We start from the raw sequence: 16,783 nt of genomic DNA on the forward strand, positions 1-16,783 counted from the left end.
ATGTAACGTCTGGTGAACATTTTGTACCCTCTCTATCTACAGCTTGTGGCTGCTCCCAGAACACAGTAAGAATCATCATATAGTCCTACTGTGTTTCCTGGATTAAATTAAGTGTAATACTTTTCAATATTTCCCTCATAGTATGCATTTATCTTGTATCTTAGAGATTCCCAAGGTTTCAGGAGTGACTTTGCGAGTATACGTGAGTACTCTGTACTTAGAATTTACTGCAGCCTGGAGAGTTTCTGTATCTGGGCTGAGCTTCTGCGAGTTCTAGAGACTGAAATCTGACCCAGTTTAGCTGTGGCTTCCCTAAGGACTGTTCTACCTGACAATTACCTTACCTGAGTAGTAATTAAGATTCTGACACTTAACTCCTATTTTTCTTTTTTTCTTCTTTTTGTTTTGTTGGAGTTTTTTCTCTCCCCTCTGATTTACAGTAGAATAGCACCGTCTGTGGATAGGGAGACATTTTTAATTTGTGATGACAGAAATACAGAGTGCTTTCAGAGTTGTTCTTTGTAATGCAAGTTTTTGCTTCAAAAGGATCTATAACTTTTTTCCTTTTTCTTTTCTTTTTTTTTTTTCTTTTTATAATATTAGTTCAGAAGGAGCAAGGGATTGGGATATGTTCTTCACATCAACATTCTCTGCATCTGTATATACAGCTGTACCTCTGCTGAATTTAATATAGTTGCTTATTTAGGGTCAGAGATCAGCAACGGCAATATGGGAAGAGATGGGAAGAGGCAATAAATAGAAATTATCTACATTTTCTTACATTAGTTTTACAGACCCTGTACTTCATTTGCAGTCAAGTACCAGACTGCTTGATCTGAGAGGAAATCTGATTTGTTGGTGTGTTGTTTTTCTGAAGAACCCCCATATATGTAGTTAGATTAAAATTTAACTCCCTAAAATGACGACTGACGTTTCAGCTCTATATCCATAACATATTCACCTCTCCCATTATATCCCTATGTTTCATAAGGCAGAGTTTGCTAAATCAGCAGATTTATTATTTAATTTACAATACTTTACAATGTTTATTGTAAAGTTTCACTTTATTATAGCTGTATGCATTCTATAGAATTCTATAGTTTATTATTAACTTGGTTCAAATTTCTTTGGTTGTTGATTTTTCTCTGTTTATAATCCAAAGAATATTTTGCTAGATTTGCACATTTCTCCATTATAAATTCAAATAAACATTTTGAAAAGAGAAAAGGAAATTAAATGAGTACCACTTTACAAATTAACAAATTGAAATAAAGTTTAAAAAGGTAATATGTAGGACTCCACCCTCATTTATGCTATCTGGATTTATTTCACTTTTGAGGAAGTTTTTGAATTAATAACTGCATTTTCTACATTTTTATGTTTAATTTTTAAGAAGGACATTGTCAACTACATTTTTTAATAGTTTCAAATGCTTTGAGTTTTAGTCTCTATTGTTTGTAGCACTCTCGTAGATGCTTGGAAATAAATTTTCTTTCCCTGCTGGTTTTGTCCTTTTTCATTTGATTATTTTTCCCTTCCCAGTGAAGATGCAATTATGGTAGTGCTTTTTTAAATTAGGCTTGCTAATCTCAGCCAAGGCCAGGCCTGAAATGCTGGGAATTATCTTCGCTCCAGACCATCAGCAGCACCCGGACGAGCAGCACATGCTGGCACCCAACAGGACATTGCTCTGCCTTGAACTTCACCATGGTGCTCACGGGACCCTCAGCTCTTTAATCTGAGCCTGGTAAAACCCAGCCCAGCACACCAGCTTTGGGTTAGTCCTGGCACACCCGAGAAGGCTGTGGGCCCTAGGTTGTTGCAGCATTCCCAAAGAGCCAAGCTACCTGGGAAGGGATTCACCCGCTGCAGTTGCTTTAGCACAGTGGCTCTGCCTTCCCCAAGGACGGGGCCTCACATCCATGGAAGACAGCTGAAACGTTAATCACAACCTCAGTGGGTCTGGAGAAAACCCTAACCACAGGGAGAATCACCACAGCTGAGCCAGGTAAGGCAGGGGACTGTGGCAAGTGCAGGTGGTGCTTTGGCCAGTGTTCCCTCTTTTAAGTCCTACCCGAGGATCACTTGAGCAGCTACAACAATGACCCTCCAAAGTCCATCAGTGACAAACTGACCTCACAGAGGGACGTTTTTGTAAGCTGAGCACATTCCGAGCTCCAGCTGACAGAACTGCTCTGCTCCTGGTCTAGCTGGTGGAGGCTGTTTGGGAATTCTCAGATCACCTCTGCCGTGTTCCTGCCACAGTGTCAAGCAGACTGGAACCATGTTCAGGGGTACAAACTTGCAAGCTCACCACCAGCATTTCTGTCATCTCTGAGATCCTGCTCCAGAGACTGCTACAAGTCAGATGAAAAAAGCTTTTTGAAGAGCTTGCAGGTTATGTTGGCTCCATGTTGTTGACTAACTGACAAAATAAAATGCTGAAGTTTACTGTGTTGCTGCTGGTAAGCCCAAAGAGAAAGAGAAGAGTAGGAATTTAAATAAACCTCACAAAAGGACAATCTTAGGGACTGGAAAGTGTAGAATTCTTGTATGTTCACCATCTAGCTGCATTTTAAGAATTACTTTTGTAATGAAAGGGTTGGTAAACAAAACTCCAGGTAGGACTTGTGCAAGATTTTCCTTTGGCCTTTGATCTAAATACTGAGCTACTGTAACCAAAATTGATTAATTGGCATCAGAATCACATTCTGTATCAATTGGGGGGGGGGGGGGGGGGGGGAAGAAAAAGAAAGAAGAAGAGAAAAAGAAAAAGAAATGAGAAAAAGATGAGAGAAAGAAAAGCAAAAGCGAGCTTTTCAGGGAGTGAGCTGCAGGAGCTTTACTATTGTTTTCACTCTTTTAGGCTGAGACTGGGGATCAACCATCTTGACCCAGTTCCATTCCCTGCATGCAAGTGCACAAGTTTTCCATTATTTATTATCACTGATCTCTGTGTTTGATAAGAAAGGCTCTTTCAAACCTGACTGAGCTGGGCTGGCTACAAAGCCATAGAACAATTTCAGCCCACTCTGATTCATGGATTCATAGTAATTTGAAAAACTTGCGTCGTGTATTTCCGCATGAAATCTTAGGCTTTGCCTGCTCACCAACTCTAGATCTCTGTTACACCCTCCCTTAATGAGCTGCAAATCCCAGGGCCACAGTGGTGTCCTGCCCTGTCCACAGAGGAGGGGCAGAAGCTGCAGCAGCTCTGCCAAGGGAATTTCACGTGTGTGTGCACACGGGACTCTGCAGATGCCCCAGACCTCCTTCTGTTTAGGGGATATACATGGCAAGGACAGCTCCTGATCCATGGGAGGGGTCTGCAGAGGGGATGGAGCATTTCATGTTTCCCCGTGGAAAGAAAACACCCAACACAAAGAGGAAGAGACTTGCTTGGACTGAGAGTGGCTCTCAGAACTCCTTCCAGGTCAGGCAAAGCTCTTTCTCAAGAGTCTGAATTTCAGACTTTCCAGTGAAGCCAGTTTGTGTTTTACAAGTAAATATTATCCAGGACGGGGAATTGAACTTGAGATTTTCAAAGTCTTTGTGAGTTGTCTTACTGCCAAACTGAAAACACGATACTTTTTTCCCCACTTTTGTTTTCTGTACTTGTTTAGTCCATTTGCAGTAGTTCATAACTGCATCAAGAACAGCAACAGCTGAAATACCAACCAGGCTGTGAGTAAAGCATTCCATGGCTGTGGGAAAACTGCTCTGGAATGACAAATTTTTGGCTGGTGGTGATGGGGAATCAATCATCGTCTTCTACCCCACAATGCCAGGAGATGGAATAGCCACATCTCTTGTTTTCTGCATTTCTTCTTCCTTTTGTGTTTGTAAAATCAGGACTGGTACCTGATTGCTCAGCTATCTAAACTAGGAGAAGGCTTTATCTTGAGACCTCTTTTCTATGGCTGTTTGGTAAACTCTTGTTCAAAGGAATGCTCTCTTAAAATAAAACAAAATGAAAGCTTAAAAGTTTTACCTTTAGCAACTTTAAAACTAGAAAGTGAAAAAAAAATGCAGAAAACTTATCCTGTAGGGTTTTTTAAGAGTTCAATTTTAATTGAATTTTAGGGTATGCCTTGCATTTTTGGTGGTTAGTGAAACAGTCTTGGACTTTGTGACTGCTTTCAGCTGAGGTTGCTGATTGCTTTCCCATTTTGTTCTACTTCCAAACAAGGGAAAAACATGTTTATTTTAACTGAACAAATCCATATGTTGTTGCCCAGACCTAGCTGCAAGTGAAGGCTTTGTTTTGTTGGTGTTGTCTTTTTTTCCAACCTAAATCATTCCATGAGTTTGTGAGTCACTGCATTAGCTGCCAAGGCAAATTTCCTGAAGCTCTGTCTCCAGCAGGACTCCTCTCTCTTGCTATACATGAAGTTCTTCTGAATTGTTCTGTGTGATATAGAAGGGCTTTAGGGGCTGAGGGTGGGGTTCTGGTTGTTCTGCATGATGTATGGAGGGCTTTAGGGGATGAGGTTGGGTTTTTCTGGTTGTTCTTTGTGATACATGAAGGCTTTGGGGACTGAGGTTGGGTTTTTTGGTTGCTCTTTTTGATATATGGGGGTATTAGGGGGCTGGAAGGTGAATTTTTCTGCCAGTGTTTTGGAGCTAGGATGTTTTTACTTTCACAATTACAAAACTGGGTTTCATGCTGTGCTCAGTGTTCTGTCTCTGGGAGGTAAGGAGCAGTTTTTCAGGAAGTAATAAACTCCCTCCTGCTTGGCAGGGTGTCTCTAGAAAGCCCCATTGTTCTCCTGCTGCCATCACTGCCCTTCCTTCCAGGAGTCCTTTCTCCCGGCTGCAGCCCCAGCTCACATTTTCCTTCTTCTTATGAGCGCACTGGAGAAAGTCATCATTAATCAAATACAAGCACATTTAGTAAAGTTCAATGTGTATGAAAAATTTATGCCAACCTTTAGGCTCTATGACAGTCCCAAGGCTTCACTTAATAAGTTCCATAATGACTTACCATTAATGGCCAATGCACATTATCTCTTTGAGGTCTGCTGGGCCTTTCAGGAAAACATTTTCTGTTACTGATTTTGGACTTGCTGTACGTCAGCCAGACATAGAAACAAAACCATTGTTTACATTCTTTGCTTTCTTAAATGGAAAGTTGGATGCCTTAAAGTGTAAAATCTCAGAGAACGCAATTTTATCTCCTCTTGTCTGGCTCTAGCACAAAATTAATGAAGGAGTAGCTGTGTTTGTGGGGGCTGCAGAAGCTCTGGGAAATGACTGAAAATTTGATAAATCTTGTCCATTGATTTAGCAGAATTCTATACTTCAAAAGCTGTCCTCATCCAGCCATCCATCACCCTTGCTAAGAGTCTTAGAAGAGCTCAGGTACAGAGTGGCTCACTGCCCCAAGTTCTGCAATTCTGTTCACTAATGAATCATAGTTAATCTAACACATTTAATTTCTATCAGAATTTCATCTGAGTAAAAAGCCTCAGAAAGGCTCCTGACATCTGAGAACTGCCCATTTCTATGGCTTTACACAATGTTCCAGCAAATGCTTTTCCCTAAGCACAGTCTCTCAGCATTGTTCAGTTCTCACAATTGTATCACTTTGTAAAGCCTGGATCCTGTGTATGGGTTCTGGCACAATGTTTACTATTGTGAGTAAATGGTAGCACTCAGAACAGTCAGTGGAATGAGGGAGCACTGCTGGAATCCAAGTGCTCCCACACTCCTGGAGGCTGCTGTGTCACACTGTGTTTAAACATCATTAAATAAAGCAATGTGGACACTCTGTGTGCCCACCCAGCCTGCCACTGCACTGGAGACTGCTCTGGAGTGTCTGGTGTCACAAACCACTCCTCTCCTGAGGAAAATTCCTCCAATAACACATAAGTCCCCCATTCAAAACATCTAGAAAGGCAGATTTTTTTTTCATGGCCGTTCAAAGAGAACTGACTGTTTCACTCTCCTAAGTAAAAATACACCACTGTAGTAAGGGTAAAAACAAAACAAAACAAAACAAAGCAAAAATACATAGGAGCTACTTTACAGTATTTTGAAAAAGAAAGAAAAAAAACAGCAGAAATTTGTTATATTGAGAGATACTGTAAATCTCCAGCAAGGTCATTCTTCACTGTCCAGCCACTGTATCAAAGTGCCACAGAATGATGGGGGCTGGAAGGGGCCTTGAGGATCATCCAGTTCCCAGCCCATGCCATGGCCTGGGACACATATCACCAGACCAGCTGATTTGAGCCCCTGTCCAGCCTGGCCTTCGGCACTTCCAGTACACAGATTAAAACAGGAGCTTGTTTTCTTTCTGGCTGCTCTATCTTCCCCTTTCCTATGCCACATCCAAGTGAGAGCAGCAAGTCCAGCACCCTCCTACAGTACACACAGCCATCCTAGAGAGGACAGAGCCATCCTACAGAGCACTGAGATATCCTACAGAGCACAGAGCCATCCTATAGGACACAGAGATAGATATCCTACAGAGCACAGAGATAGTCTACAGAACCCAGAGCCATCCTACAGAACATAGAGCCATCCTACAGAGCACAGAGCCACACCAGCACCAAATGCATGGACATGGAGCATGGCTTTGTGCAGTGCCTGACGATTCATGGTAAAATCCCCTAAATTAAATCCATGATATGCCTTCTGCATCAGCAGCTTGAGGTTCCTGATGCTGGACCAGTGGCTGGGTGCTGGGAGAGTGGACAGGCACATTCAGAAGTCTGCTGGCTGCTTTTCAAGTGAGATCACAGTGTACACAAGTTATTTACTGCCAAACTCTTTAAAGAATTAAAAGCTGTGCATAACCCTGGATATTCCAAGGAGACTGTTGCTGGCAAAGTGCTCTCAGCCATAGCAGATAATCAGAAAATTTAGCAAAAAAAGCTTTGCTATTAACTCTGCCTCAAAATACAAAGGGCATCTATACTTGACTGTAGTAAAAAAACTAGTGCAAAATGTCTGCATGGTAATAACAGAGACCATGATTTTAATGAGAGTTGGGGAAAAGGAAAGAGTAGAATTTCTGACTGTTTGTTTGCCCTTGGTGGATTATGAGATGAAATGAAAGTCCCTGCTTTTTTTAGCATGGAGGTCAGCATGGAGTCATGCTAATAAAAGAGCATTAGATTCCCAGTGCATCTATAAAACTCAGAGCCTACACCAGCCCTTCCTGTGCAGTGTAGGGAGCCAGATGTCAGTGATTCACTGCAGACATGGCCCCTTCCCAGCACATGTTCCAGAGGTGAGCCAAGCCCAGGAGCAGTCGGCTGCTCTGTTGGTTGGTGCTGTTGAGGTTGCTGGAATCATCTGTCTCCGCCAGCCCAGGCTGTGTCCTTTCCTGTGTCCTTTCCTGGGTCCTTTCCTCAGTCCTTCCCTGGGTCCTTTCCTGTGACCTCCCTCACACCCTGCAGGTGTCATTGTCTTCTGCTTCCAGTTTGTGCTGGCTGCACACCCTGAGGGCAACATTTATGAAATATTCCTGGGAGTCACAAGCTGGAACAGCCACTGATGGATAAGAGATTCAGGGCTCCCTGCCCAGTGGTTGGGACACCTGGGCTGCCCTGGCAGCAGTGGTGAGCCAATGAGCTGCATCGGCCAAGAGAATGATGTGCTGTGACTACACCACCAAAACCACCACCTTGTAACGAAAAAACCCATATTTTAGTTTGGGGAGTCAGGAGGATAGAAGCATTTGTAAGGAAAGGAGCTTGCTTGGAAAAGCCAGACAGCAGTGAAAGGAGGAGGAGTTCACCTTAAACCATCCTGGTCTCCTTGAGCTTTACTCCTTGTCTTGAAAACTCTTTCAGAGAAGAGTGGGAAGAAAAAAAGACTGAGAAAAAGTGCTTTTGGTCTAATTGGCTCAGTGTCCTATGGGGTGAGAAAACAAAGCCAACAAGACAGGTGAGATAATCTGTGTGTGTGTGAGGGAGTGAGAGGGACTCAGGCCTCAATGCCCACCTCAGCCACCACCTCAATTGCATGGCCATGATGGAAAGCCAGCTCCAGAGCACAGCCCGGGGGACACACAGGTGTGGAGAACAGGCTGGTTTCTGTGCCACAGGAAAGGGCTGCTATATACCCTGGTGAGTGGGACCAGCTCCATTGATAGCAGGTCTGTTGAGGGTGCAACCTTTGAAAGAATCCAGATTTCTGCTGACTTCAAATATTACCTTGCAGCTTTTAAAATCCCTTTCTCTCATGAGCCCATTGATCTATGAGAAGAGTGACAGACCCCTGGAAATTTTCATCCCCTCTCTGCAGAGTTCCTTCCCAGCCCTCTTGTGCTCTGGGGCTTCCTGTGGGCTCAGCATATCACTGCTGTCTGAGCAGAGTCAGGCAGGTCAGAAAACAGAAGGTGGGATAAATCCTTCCAGTCCTTCCTTCAGAAAAGCTTCCGTGCTCACGGTAAAATGGCAGGAAGCAGCATCCAGCTGGAAGAAGACTCTCATTCCTAATGGGCTAAATTCACAGTTATTTGTCTGGCAAAGAGTTTCCACCTCCCAGAAACTTCAAAATGAGTCTGTCAGGTTGAATCCCATCATGGCTTAAACTCAGAAGACTGCAATGTTTGTGTTGTTTTCTTAGCTCTGAGTTCTGACACATGAGCTCTTCCTCTCCTCCAGGTTCTCCAAACAGAGCCCAATGTACTATTTTTGCTCTACTCAAGCTACTCACAGCAAAGGTTACGTGCTCAATTTGTCTGGTTCTTTTGTTGTTGTTGTTTTTTCCCCTGAAAGATGGTGTTTTCTTTTTTGATCTCTTTTAGATTCCGTTTAAAATGTGTTCTGTTTGCTACCCTATTAATATCCCTGCCACAAACATCCAGAACTCAGTGTAGTCTCTCCCTTAAAAAGTTTAATTTGTTTCAGTTAAAGATCAGTGTTGTCATGGAGGAGCAGAATATCACCCTCCATGAATATCACCACCAGTTTAATGGAGGAGCAGAATATCACCCTCCATGAATATCACCACCAGATTAATGAATAAACACAGTAAATACTAAACCATTGCTCAGTCCTGCAAGTCCCTCTGGTTCACTTGCAGGAGCTTCAAGGAGCATGGGGATTGCCTGTGAGGACAAAGTTCCTAAAGTTTAGGGCCTTTATCTACCAGAAATATGGTCAGATGAATCACTGGTTACTCTAGGGAGAAAGGTGGCCATATGCAAATTTATGCAGAATGGCCTCGCCCTGCCAAGGAAAAGAGAAAGAAAACCACTGAGGGTTTTAGGGGCTGCCAGTGCATATTATTCAACTTTCATTAACTCTCTTAAGGACAAGCCAGAGAATTGAATTTGGATTCTTGCTGCAAAGCTAAACTGCAGCCCATCTGTTTTCCATCTCAGACAATGGATAGGCTGAAATTTATGCAACAAAATATTGCCTAGTATTTGAAGCTTTGAGTAGAAGTTACCTCAAAATCTGGTGCGCCTTTGCTGCTTCAGGGCTATATTTTAGGGGAGATCTTTGTGTTCAGGCTTCTTCTGGCTGTATTTGAACACTGCCTCAGATAATTCAGGAGTTTTGCTCGACAAATGCATGCTATGATCCAAGGCCCATCTGTCTTTTTTTTGGAGTGTGTAAAGGTCAGTGCTTCTGTTAATACAACTCGTACAAATACTTCCCTGCCATCTGACGACGTTCCTCTTCAGTCAGATTGGCAGGCATTTCCCCCCCACAATCTGGAATCTCCTCCCAGCGTGGGCTGTTGAAGTGGGGATGATCACAGTTTTAAAATCAAAGGTTGAGTGCTTCTGTTGAGTTATACTTGGAAGCAACCATGTTCTGTACAGTGAGAACATCCCATATGGAAAGGACATATGTGTTGGAGACAATAATACATAAATAGTGGATACAATTTTATATAACCCTTACATTCTTATGGCTCTTATATATAATTCTCTAATGAGACAGGTGAAATAGCTGACTTCAATACTGATATTTAGGTCCTTATGTTGAAATCTTACAGAATAAATAGGGAGTTTTAAAGACAGACTTAGCTGTCTTTATTAGCAAAAATTAGCATGATTTTTCAAACAATTGCACTGACATAACTTGAAAACCCTGTTGGGCTGTCCTTACACAATAACTGGAGACAGTGCTGGAACCTCACACTGAAGATATGCCTTGGACAGACACACAGACACAAACATTCATAAATTGTCAAATATAAACTATTTAGACTAATTTTTTTTTCAGGTTTAGTTCAAAAACCATCAAGTTTTGGAGGAATAAAGCAAGTGAAAAGTTTCAGTGAAAAGGCAGAGCTAGGATGGAGAGAATCCTGACAATAGTTTTGTTATGTAATGTCAGCATTGCTCAGGGGCTGGGCTGTGAGGGCTGGCAGGATCCTGGATAACCACGTCCATTCATCATTGATCCTGCCCTAAGAGAACTCATCCCAGTATAGAAGATGCCTAAGCTTGGGTGGGGAGGAGGCAAATAAAACTCAGTTTACAGGTGGTCAGTGAAGACCTGTTAGCACTTGGCATCCAAATTCTCTCAGGACTCTGAGCAGACAATTTTCCCATGCTGTCCCTGTCCTCCCCAGGCTCAGCATCAGCCCCCACAGAAGATACTGAGCACTGAGCTATCTGTTTAAAGCAGGAAAGGGGCAACATAATGACATTTCTGCTCATTTGAAAGGAAATTAAATTGGGGGTTTTTGTCCTAAGAAGTTATAGTCATTTTATGAACTTGCATGACCCAGTTTCAGAAGTCAGGGAACAATGATGATGCAATTCATGATTACATAAAGTTAGCTGCATTTTTTTTTTTCTCATCACCACCGTATTGCTTCACAGAACTTTCCAGAAATTTGGGAAATATTTGTTTACCTCTAATGACTAAAACTAGTTTTGCTGAAAAAAAAAATCTGATTTTTCATCTCTCTGTTTTGTTAGGGTTTATTTCTATTTTTGTGTCAATAAATACAAAACACTGGCATTGCTTGGTGAGAGTCTTTTGGGAAGGAAGTCTGGGGATATATGTTATTCTCTAAACATATGTTCCCTGGAAATTCATCACCTATGAGATGAAGAACCTAATGGTTTGTGGTCATGTAGTATTAAGGCACATTAAGCACTGAAATGGAGCTGCCTTTTTTCCTGCACTATTCTAATAACCAACAAACCTCAGAAAATAAATCCACATTCTTATTCTATGCTTTTTTCATAGATATGATTAAAAATTATCTGAGTGCTTTAACTGAGCTTGGTGTCAATAGCTAATAAAAGAACCATTTAAAGACTGCAGAGCTCTTTGGTGTCTAGTGGAGGCTTCAAAAGACCCTGAATCTGGTGTCCTTTTTTCCCAGAGCGTTTTCCGAGATCCTCCCTGTACAAGGATCTGTGCTCCATGAACGTCTCTGAAAGTTTTCATCTTTTTGTGAAGTTAAACAATTTTGTGTTTTCTTGGTTGTTTGGTTTTTTTGTCTAAATAATCCAAAACACTGTTAAATAAACTGGGTGAAAAAAAACCATACAGTGAATTCAAATGGCCAAAGGCCAGACTATTAAAGAGTAGTTTAACACTGCAGGATAGGAATATTTTAATCAGGATGACCAAACTTAACTGCACTCAGGAATGAGGGTACTTCTCACCCACCAAATGATTCCTTAATCAACAATTCTGCAGCTTTACAGCCCTGAGAAACAAAAGAAAAATCTGACTTTTTACTAAGTTTACAGAATGAGTTACCTAGAAATCCCTTCACAGTTTCTTTATAACAATCTTATTACAGCCATTATTGACACAGTCAGGCCTTTACACAAGTTTAATGGAGATTTTCAAACTGTTCAAAAATCAGAGCAAATTTCCATAGGTTCCCTCTACCAACCATTAGAAAAGCTATGGGGGAGGGCTGCAAAGAACCTTCTTGCAGCCTCCTCCTCAAGTCTCAGTGTGCCAGCTCTTAACCAGCCTTCATCCACATTGTTGAATATTTATTTATTTATTTATTTATTTATTTATAAATTGAGCTTCACTGTGGTTGGTTTAATGAGCAGAAATGGTAAAGCAATAAGCAAATGAGCTAAATACGAGAATTTCCGGGAAGCCACCCAAACTGGATGCAATGTTTTACTCACTGTGAGGATGGCCCTTCATTCTTATCACATCTTCTGAGCCCTGCAGTGACAAACTGCCACGCAGTGATGCGCAGAATTCCTGCAGCCCTCAGAGTAGGCAAGGCTGAAGCTGCAAATCATCCTGTGCATGATGTGTTATGTCTTTCACTTTACAAATACTCAGAGATTCTGTGGGACTCCTTCCACAAGTCATTTCCAAGTAAAAATTTTGCTTTTCTATTATTTTTGTTTAATGTACATTGACTCACTCTGACACATGTGCACAGAACTTCAGGTTTCCAACAGATTACAGTATCTTTTGGCAGCCTTCAGCTATTAAACTACTTGTGTTTTTTTGTAGGATAGACTAATGGTATTGAAAGCCCTTAAAGATTGCTCCTATAGCAACTGCTGAATTTTTGGAGTACTCCAAGGAAGGAGGAATTTAAACAGCAACAGTGAGAACTATACAGTTATTGAAAAAGTTTGAATTTGTGTGGGGAGAAAGAGAGAGGGAGGGGAAGGGAAGTTCCGGAAAGGGAATTTCCGGGAAGGGAAGGGAATTTCCGGGAAGGGAATTTCCGGGAAGGGAAGGGAAATTCCGGGAAGGGAATTTCCGGGAAGGGAATTTCCGGGAAGGGAAGGGAAGTTCCGGGAAGGGAAGTTCCGGGAAGGGAAGGGAAGGGAAGTTCCGGGAAGGGAAGTTCCGGGAAGGGAAGTTCCGGGAAGGGAAGTTCCGGGAAGGGAAGGGAAGGGAAGGGAAGGGAAGTTCCGGGAAGGGAAGTTCCGGGAAGGGAAGTTCCGGGAAGGGAAGGGAAGGGAAGGGAAGGGAAGGGAAGGGAAGGGAAGGGAAGGGAAGGGAAGGGAAGGGAAGGGAAGGGAAGGGAAGGGAAGGGAAGGGAAGGGAAGGGAAGGGAAGGGAAGGGAAGGGAAGGGAAGGGAAGGGAAGGGAAGGGAAGGGAAGGGAAGGGAAGGGAAGGGAAGGGAAGGGAAGGGAAGGTGTGGGAAGGGAAGGTGTGGGAAGGGAAGGTGTGGGAAGGGAAGGGAAGGTGTGGGAAGGGAAGGGAAGGGAAGGGAAGGGAAGGGAAGGGAAGGGAAGGGAAGGGAAGGGAAGGGAAGGGAAGGGAAGGGAAGGGAAGGGAAGGGAAGGGAAGGGAAGGGAAGGGAAGGGAAGGGAAGGGAAGGGAAGGGAAGGTGTGGGAAGGGAAGGGAAGGGAAGGGAAGGGAAGGGAAGGGAAGGGAAGGGAAGGGAAGGGAAGGGAAGGGAAGGGAAGGGAAGGGAAGGGAAGGGAAGGGAAGGGAAGGGAAGGGAAGGGAAGGGAAGGGAAGGGAAGGGGAAGGGGAAGGGGAAGAGAAAAGGGAAGGGGAAGGGGAAGGGAGAAGGGAGAAGGGAAGGGGAAGGGGAAGGGAGAAGGGAGAAGGGAGACGGAAGGAAGGAAGGATTCCAGGAAGGAAGGATTCCAGGAAGGAAGGAAGGATTCCAGGAAGGAAGGAGGGAAGGAAGGAAGGAGAACATACCAAAACCCCCATATCTAAATCTTTGTTTGCCATGACTGCCATATGCCAATTGGTCTCCAAATACCAATTTCTCTTCCCAGCCCTCACATTCTGAAGCACCTGCATGACTGGTTCTGGCATCTCTGGAACACCACCGGTCTGAACATCTTTGTGGATGTTTCTTCAGCTGTCTTTCTTTCTTTCTTTCTTTCTTTCTTTCTTTCTTTCTTTCTTTCTTTCTTTCTTTCTTTCTTTCTTTCTTTCTTTCCTTTTCTTTCTTTTCTTCCTTTCTTTTCTTCCTTTTCTTTCTTTTCTTTCTTTTCTTTCTTTTCTTTCTTTTCTTTCTTTTCTTTCTTTCTTTTCTTTTCCTTCCTTCCTTCCTTCCTTCCTTCCTTCCTTCCTTCCTTCCTTCCTTCCTTCCTTCCTTCCTTCCTTCCTTCCTTCTCTTGAGGTCACAGAGAAAAGGAAAACTAAAGGCTATTAATAAAAAGACCCTATATTTATAATTTCTTAAATTTCAGGGCTTTCAGTACAGCAGTTTAGTAGGTCTGACTCACTGCTTTTATCTCTTGGGAATGGCAGTTTGGAAGGCAGATTTCATTATAATAAAAGAACAGGTGCCATTCATATTCTTAACTTTTTTTTTATATCACTGCATAACATACACCTGTCTCAGTGCTACTACACAAAACAGAAGCCCTGCGGACTATTTACTGGTTATTCCACATCATTTTTCATAAGAGCAGGACTGTTCCCCAGTTCTGGGCAAACTCTAATTAACGGACTGATAGCATCACTGTAACATTATGCAATTCCTATTTTAAATAGTGTTCAGTGTGTACCACTGCCCTTTTCTGTCAAAGTATTACTGTGTACTTTGGCACAAAGATATCCACATTTCCAGATCTTCTACCAATTTTACAAAGGTTGTATAAGGCTTAATGAATGGAAAATGCTTTGAAAAGCTGTAGATAAAAGGCAAGTTTGAAGGCAGTCATTAGTAGTAAATACCCTCATCAAAATTTCTCTTGCTAATCCTTTCTGCTCTGGCTGTGCAGGCAGTGCTGACAGACCACTCCTTCAAGGTTATTTGGATGCCACTGCACAGACAAGCACCCTAAAAGTCGCTTATATTCACAGTCCTGCTGGCACCAATATCACCCAGCTCACTTTATAGTGTGCCACCTAAACACAACAGAGTAATAGCAAAAAAAAATTAATGGACTTTCTATGAGTCCCACCATTAAAACTAATATTGTGTAACTGGAAATCAACTGCTTCAATTAATGGGAATATATGGCTTCATTTTGTAGGCACAACCTTTCCATTTGAAAGCTCGCTGACATATGGGTTCCCACTGGTGCTGTAATTACACTGTGCTTAAAAGTCATCATTAGTTTAAAATGTGGAGATGCTTTTTATATATATATATATCCAATGAACAGTGTTGGTTACAAGCGCTTTTCTTTCAGCACCAGTTCTAATGGCACTCATTCACTGCGTTCCTAGCTCCTCGGTGGCTGCTCCAAGGGGGAATTCCAGGCTAACATCACCTGGGGCTGCAGGGTACAATGCACCTCTTTAAAGAGCTCTGGGGCTGTAAGACAGTGCAGCATTATTGTTCCTGGGTCATGCCGTTAAAGCTCTGCACCCCACAGCCCTGCAGAATGGGAACGTTTAACACAGCGCATAATTAACACACTGGATAATTAACACACTGGATAATTGGGGTTGCTGCTGACAAATGAGGTGCTGGTGGGTAGCCGGGGAGAGCAACCATCAGAAAAGCAAGAGGGAAAACTGCCCTCTGAGTGCCTAATTGTGCTGAGTTACCAACATTTACATTTCCAAGGTCACTTTGAACAGCCATTCTAGTGAGAGATGTTCTTACAGTGCTGTGCACTGGGAGCTTCTGGCTGAGTTTGATCAGGAGGTTGCCCATGTCACCTCAGGATTAAGTTTTTGCCCTGCTTTACTTTAATTTTTTTTTTTTTAAAGTTAGGTTTGTAGGAACAGTATTTTTAAATTTTGGGGGGTGGACAAGTGGAGGGCATTTGGAGCCTTTACTTTGATCTGCACTGAACACTTCATTTTGGATTTCGGCATTTCAACAACATATTTGTACAGTTCAAAGGGAAAGTTTACCTGAATTTGAAATAAACTTCCAAATTAAATCTTATGCAAATAGGAGCAGGGAGATATGTTTAAAATCTGTCAAAACTAAAAGCTTTGATTTTTGTAAAATACTGTGTTTGGCTTTTTTGGGGGCCATGAATATTTCAATGAAAGCAACATGTGATTCGAAAATGCTCATCAAGGTCAGGAGACTTTGTCACACAGCTCCAGTAATCTGTGTTTTGGTTGTGCATTTGACAGCTGTGGGTCTTGCAGGTCCTCTAAGCATTTTGTTTCCTCAGACAGCCACTTAAACTCTGAGTACAGACCCCCACACCCAGTCACATTTCCAAAGGGGCACCAGAGAAGCACCAACATTACTCAGATCAGAGAAATGGAGTTGGGACTATTTATTTTCCCTCATCATCCCACCAAATACCTATGAAAGGCCTGGAGATCTTAAAACATTTGAGCCTGAGGTCAGTAGAGATGGAAAAGAATCTTTTTGTTGAGCTAGACGAAGTCTCATGAAGCAAATGTCTTGTCACCTATTATGTATGAAATTATTTGTACCAGTCATTTTTATGTTTTCTCTCCTCAGGCAACTTCTCTTTGGTGAGAAAAGCACCTGAGCAACTGTTTTCCCATGCTACAATGAGGCCTGATGGTGTCACCGAAACTGCGTGAAAAATACAAACTCTCCAACAACATTTTTCGAGTTAGAAAATCAAAACATAGTGTTAGGCATTTACTTTATTCTGGCCAGGATGTTGGATGTTGTTCTGGCCAGGATGTGCAACAGAAACCAATTCATCCACACATAGCCCAGGTTCTGCAGAGAAAATCATTCCATGATACATGATTTTTACCGGATTTTTCACATATTTTATACAGTCAAAACCCATAGAAATTCATGTTCATTGGTCCCAAATTGCACAGCTCTTAGTATTTGTTTTCCTATTGGATACAGATCCTCCGATACTAATTGGGTTCTCTTTCTTCCCTCTCTCTCTCTCTCTCTCCCAGACCATTCTTCTCTCTCTTTCAACTGTGCCAGGGGTGATGTTTGGAGCTGATGGTCATTGGTGGTCATTATCTTTTGTGTACCTT

The sequence above is a fragment of the Cinclus cinclus genome, chromosome 11, assembly GCF_963662255.1.
Source record: "Cinclus cinclus chromosome 11, bCinCin1.1, whole genome shotgun sequence".
Classification (NCBI taxonomy): domain Eukaryota; kingdom Metazoa; phylum Chordata; class Aves; order Passeriformes; family Cinclidae; genus Cinclus; species Cinclus cinclus.